This window comes from Arachis hypogaea, chromosome 1 (assembly GCF_003086295.3).
Source record: "Arachis hypogaea cultivar Tifrunner chromosome 1, arahy.Tifrunner.gnm2.J5K5, whole genome shotgun sequence".
Classification (NCBI taxonomy): Eukaryota; Viridiplantae; Streptophyta; class Magnoliopsida; order Fabales; family Fabaceae; genus Arachis; species Arachis hypogaea.
Window position 1 is genome coordinate 77,387,852 of NC_092036.1, and position 6,250 is coordinate 77,394,101.

Here is a 6,250-nt window from a genome sequence, read left to right on the forward strand (position 1 = left end):
GATGCATTTGATAGTTGCCAATTTGTCTTGGCTTTTTTGGATTTGTAAGAGGTAGTTCTTGAACTTGACATTATTTTGATAATATTTAATCAATGCTTGATCATGTGATCTTTTGTTTTATGAGATTGGACGCCAATTTGTGTTGGTTTTTTGAAATAGGTATTTAGTTGAGACTGATCTCTTTTTTATATTATTTGATTATTTGAAACTTGATAAGTTAGTAGATAGATACTTGATTTGAATGAATTAGGCAATGACACTGATATATTTGTTCCCATTACTGAGAAGGATATGATTCAATTTGTTTGGGCGAGAATATCTCGTTAGTTTACCTTTTCTTAGTGATTTGATGATTGAGTTTGATTGTGCATGTGTAAATGATGCAACTTTGAATTTGAACAATTATCGCGAAAGGATAAGTGTTTTTACTTGTTTAATATTTGATTTATTGACTGTTGAAAGTCATAGTTCGGAAGATAGTTGATATAGATCGGATGATAGTTGATACAGATCTAATAATGATTGATATAAGTCTGATAATGATTGATGCAAGTCTGATAATGATTAATATAGATCAGAAAACAAGGATAATAGATATAGATCGGCCTTTTCTTGGCCATAATGATTTATTATACGACCTTTTTTTACAAATGTGTAGGTAAACTTGCCTCATTAAAACCTCTCCAAGCAAAATCCTTTTTAGAAAAAATCTTGTGAGTAGAAAAAAGACTACTGGCATGTCCCTGTCTTTTAGCTATAGTATTACTTTAAAGAAGAAATATTCCAAGAGTTGGGTACCATGGTACCATCTAAATATTCGAGCTTATAAGCTCCTTTTTCGAGGACTTCAAGGATTCTGAGTGGGTCTTCCTATTTGGCGGCGAGTTTTCCATGGGATGGAGATCATCTGGCTTACTCCGTTTTCTAAGCACTAAGTTGCCAACTTGAAATGAGCGAGGATGGACTTTTTGATTGTACCGTCGGGCTATATTTTGTTGCATTGCTCGGTGGTGGATAAAGGCTATGTCTAGGATTTCTTTAACTAAATCAAGTTCAGTTCTCTAAGCTTCATCATGATCGGTTCCTCGTGTTCTTAGCGAAGATTGAGAGATTTCCCGCTTTAGACCCGTAGAATAGCTGGAATGGGATTTATTTAGTAGTAGAGTGTGTAGTGATGTTATAACCCCATAGAATTTCTGGAATAAGCTCATCCCAAAGCCCTTTTGCATTATCCAGTTTTTTTCTCAAAGCATGTAAGACGACTTTGTTGGAAGCTTCAGCTAATCCGTTAGTCTGCGGATGTTCAACTGAAGAGAAGTGTTGTTTGATTTTATGTTCTGTAAAAGGATATAAAATTATGGTCGACAAACTAGTGACCATTGTCAGTAATAATATAATGAGGTATACCAAATCTGCACATAATGTGCTTCCAAACAAACGAAATTATTTGTTGTGATGTGATTTTGGCTAGTGGTTGTGCCTCAATCCATTTGGAAAAGTAGTCAATTGCCACAAATAAAAATTTTACTGATGACTTACATCATCTACTCTTTTTCTTGCATAAAAAGGACCATAAAAGAGGCATAATCTCATTTGATCATTGCCTAAATAAAAAAGGATTTTTATTTCGAGGCCCCACGGTAGACTCCAATTGTTCTTGTGGGGGTTGGCCGGTGTATAGCTTGTTTGCCAGTGAATACTTGTAAGCTTTCCGTCAAGATGAGGTATACGTTGGCAATGAGAGAACGAGGGGGTGATTACCTGCAAAAGACACTTTGACGCTCAAGTCAGTAAGTGAGTACTAGGCTTTGCAAAATTCAATGAATCAAATAAATGTTTTACCTCCCTTTTATATTTCGGGATGAAGCATCGGCAGTTACATTCTCGAATAATTTGCATTAACGGAGAATAATAGCATATCAAGGCGTTTACCATTTTTTACGTCTGTCATTGAAAATTGATCTATAATGTATACTGCCGAGTTATAGTATTAAAGGTGAGTTATAATAGTCATATCAAAACCAATCAATTAATACTTAACTAATTTATTCTCATTAGTTGTCTTCTATAAATGAAATAATAATCATAACAGTTATATTGTTATTCATAATAGTTATGCTATTATATATTTGTTATATTGCAATGTATAGTAATTAAAAGTAAATAGATAACTTAGGAATTTTGTATTTTGACTCTAGAAAGAGGAGTTCTAACATTACACACATTTCTTGTATTTGTTTTCTCTAAAATTTCTTCACTTAACTCTTTTTCATCCGCTTCAATGTGATGATAAAATCGGAATAATTTGTGACTTGATTCTTGAACAATTGAAATCATACCTTATTTAGATTTCAAGTGAACTACTAATTCGATTTCTGTTATTTTTTATGAAGGATAATGCGATTTCTGAAAAAAAAAGAACCACTTCACGACTTTTTTGTCAGTTTCGCTGTCAAACACTAACAGAAGTTGCTAATCTAACACATTAAGCTGGTGAGGTGAACGTCAAATACCAACGTGGATGGTTAGAAAAGGCAGAGGTTGATTTATTCCTAAACTCAAATTGGTCATGGGTCTATTTATCTCTATTCATTCAGACAAAACGATGTTTTAACTTCAAATTTGTCAGGGACCTACTTATCGAAGACCTATTTGTCCTAAAAAGAATTTTTATACAATATTTTTTCAAATTAATTTTTATCGTTGTGATATTTATTATATTGTGCTCTTGTGGAGGTTGGTCAGTGTATAGCTTGTTCACCAGTGAGTACTTGTAAGCTTTTCATCAGGATGAAAGAACAAGGGGTGGGTACCTACAAAAGGCACTCCAATTCTCAAGTTAGTAAGTGAGACAACCAACACAAAGGGTGTCCTAAACCAACTCAAGAGAGGAGATCTCAAACCAGTCGCCAGAGGCTGGCTGGACTTCATTGGGCGTTCTATAATGCCCACTAGCAACCGCTCTGAAGTCACCATCAAAAGAGCAGTAATGATCCATTGTATTATGTTGGGAAAAGAAGTGGAAGTTCATCAGCTGATTTCTTGTGAACTTTACACAATTGCAAACAAGAACTCCAAATATGCCAAATTGGCTTATCCAAGCTTAATTTCTATGCTGTGTAAAGATGCTGGGGTAAAGATGGGAGTAAATGAGTATATCTCAGTTGAGCAACCAATCACCAAAAAGTCAATGGAAGGACAACAAGTGCAGGACGATCCCATTAAGAGGAAAGCACGGGAGTTCCTCCCGGAAATCTCTCAAATTGAATACTGGGAGCATCTTGAAGCATCTGTTACCAAGTTGCAAGAAGCTATGGACCAACTAAAGGAAGAACAGCAAAATCAAAATAGCATGCTTTGCAAACTGCTTAGGGAACAAGAAGAGCAAGTGCGTGAACTGAAGGAACTGAAGCATCAGAAGCTATCTCTTGAAGGGCCAAGCACCCCACAGACTAAAGGAGCATCCACCTCCCAAAATAAAGGTTGTTGAGTCCTAATCGAAGCCTTAACTCTGTGATAATTGTTCTTATTAGGAATTTACCTTAGAAGTTATATATGAGTAGTAGTAATTAGTATCTTTATTTTGATTTTATCTCCAATTAAGCTATAATTTATTTTTCTCATCATCATCAAACATGAATAAAATAGCAGATTTTTAGAATAAGGAGGCAATATTTTTTCGAGTTTTTAATAAGAAAAATTCAAATTATTTATATGTGGTGGCAATACTTTTTGTCTTCTGAATGAATGCCTGAACAATGCATAATTTTGATAGTGGAGTTTATGAATGTTAAATCTGTTGGCTCTTGAAGGAATGATGAACAAGAGAAATGTTATTGATGATCTGAAAAATCATGAAATTGATTCTTGAAGCAAGAAAAAGCAGTAAAAAACAAAGCTTGCGAAAAAAAACAAATGAAAAAGAAAAAGCAAGCAGAAAAAGCAAATAGCCCCTTAAACCAAAAGGCAAGGACAAAAAGGATCCAAGGCTTTGAGCATCAATGGAAAGGAGGGCCTAAAGGAATAAAATTCTGGCCTAAGCGGCTAAATCAAGCTGTCCCTAACCATGTGCATGTGTCATGAAGGTCCAGGTGAAGAGCTTGAGACTGAGTGGTTAAAGTCGTGAATTTAGCAAAAAAGTGTGCCTAAGAACTCTGGACACCTCTAACTGGAGACTTTAGCAAAGCTGAGACACAATCTGAAAAGGTTCACCCAGTTATGTGTTTGTGGCATTTATGTATCTGGTGGTAATACTGGAAAAAAATGCTTAGGGTCACAGCCAAGACTCATAAGTAACTGTGTTCAAGAATCAACATGCTGAAATAGGAGAACTAATAACATTATCTAAATTCTGAGTTCCTATGGATGCCAATCAATCTGAATTTCAATGGATAAAGTGAGATGCCAAAACTGTTCGGAAGCAAAAAGCTACTAGTCCCGCTCATCTAATTAGAATCTGAGCTTCACTTAAAACTCTGAGATATTATTGTTTCTTGATTTCTTTTTATCCTATTTTATTCATCTAGTTTCTTGGGGACAAGCAATAGTTTAAGTTTGGTGTTGTGATGAGCGGATATTTTATACGCTTTTCGGGGGTAATTTCATGTAGTTTTTAGTATGTTTTAGTTAATTTTTAGTATTTTTTATTCGTTTTTAGGTAAAATTCATATTTCTGGACTTTACTATGAGTTTGTGTGTTTTTCTATGATTTCAGGTATTTTCTGGCTGAAATTGAAGGATCTGAGCAAAAATCTGATTCAGGCTGAAAAAGGACTGCTGATGCTGTTGGATTCTGACTTCCCTACAATTGGAATGGATTTTCTGGAGCTACAGAAGTCCAATTGGCGCGCTCTCAATTGCGTTAGAAAGTAGACATCTAGGGCTTTCTAGCAATATATAATAGTCTATATTTTGCTCGAAGATAAATGATGTAAACTGGCGTTTGACGCCAATTCCATGTTCTATTCTGGCGTTAAACGCCAGAAACAGGTTACAACCTGGCGTTTAACTCCAGAAATAGCCTATGCACATGTAAAGCTCAAAGCTCAGCCCCAGCACATACCAAGTGGGCTCCAGAAGTGGATTTCTGCACTATCTATCTCAGTTTACTCATTTTCTGTAAACCTAGGTTACTAGTTTAGTATTTAAACAACTTTTAGAGATTTATTTTGTACCTGATGACATTTTTAGATCCAAACTTTGTGTTTTTAACGGCATGAGTCTCTGAACTCCATCGTAGGGGGTGAGGAGCTCTGCTGTGTCTCAATGAATTAATGCAATTACTTCTATTTTCCATTCAAACATGCCTGTTTCTATCTACGATATTTATTCGCACTTAACCTTGGTGAATGTGATGATCCATGACACTCATCACCATTCTCAATCTATGAATGCGTGCCTGACAACCACTTTTGTTCTACCTTAGATTGAATGAGTATCTCTTGGGTTCCCGGCTCACGAGTCTGATTGCCTCTCCTGACAATAAAGCATTCAGATCCGTGAGACTAGAGTCTTCGTGGTAAAAGCTAGAATCAATTGGCAGCATTCTTGAGATCTGGAAAGTCTAAACTTTGTCTGTGGTATTTCGAGTAGGATCTGGGAAGGGATGACTGTGATGAGCTTCAAACTTGCGAGTGCTGGGCGTAGTGACAGACGCAAAAGGATTGATGGATCTTATTCCAACACAAGTGAGAACCGACAGATGATTAGCCATGTACATGGACCTTTTTCACTGAAAGGATGGATGATAGCCATTGACAACGGTGATCCACCAATATACAACTTGCCATGGAAGGAGCCTTGCGTGCGTGAAGAAGATGACAGTAGGAAAGCAAAGATTCAGAAGACAAAGCATCTCCAAAACTCCAACATATTCTCCATTACTGCATAATAAGTACTTATTTCATGCTCTTTTATTCATTTGCAAGTCAAACTGATAATTATAATTGATATCCTGACTAAAAGTTACAAGATAACTATAGCTTGATTCAAGCCAACAATCTCCATGGGATCGACCCTTACTCACGTAAGGTATTACTTGGACGACCCAGTGCACTTACTGGTTAGTGGTACGAGTTGTAAAAAGTGTAATTTACAATTTCGTGCACCACTCACCTGGTTTTGTGATTTTTAAACTTTATAAATTGTCGTTCAAAGATTTCAAAGAAAAAATGAAAGTGAAGTGTGTGGAAGAGGATTTTCCGTTTTATCTGGACGAGCATTTAGGGGCGAAGTTTTCTTTGCTTTGGTG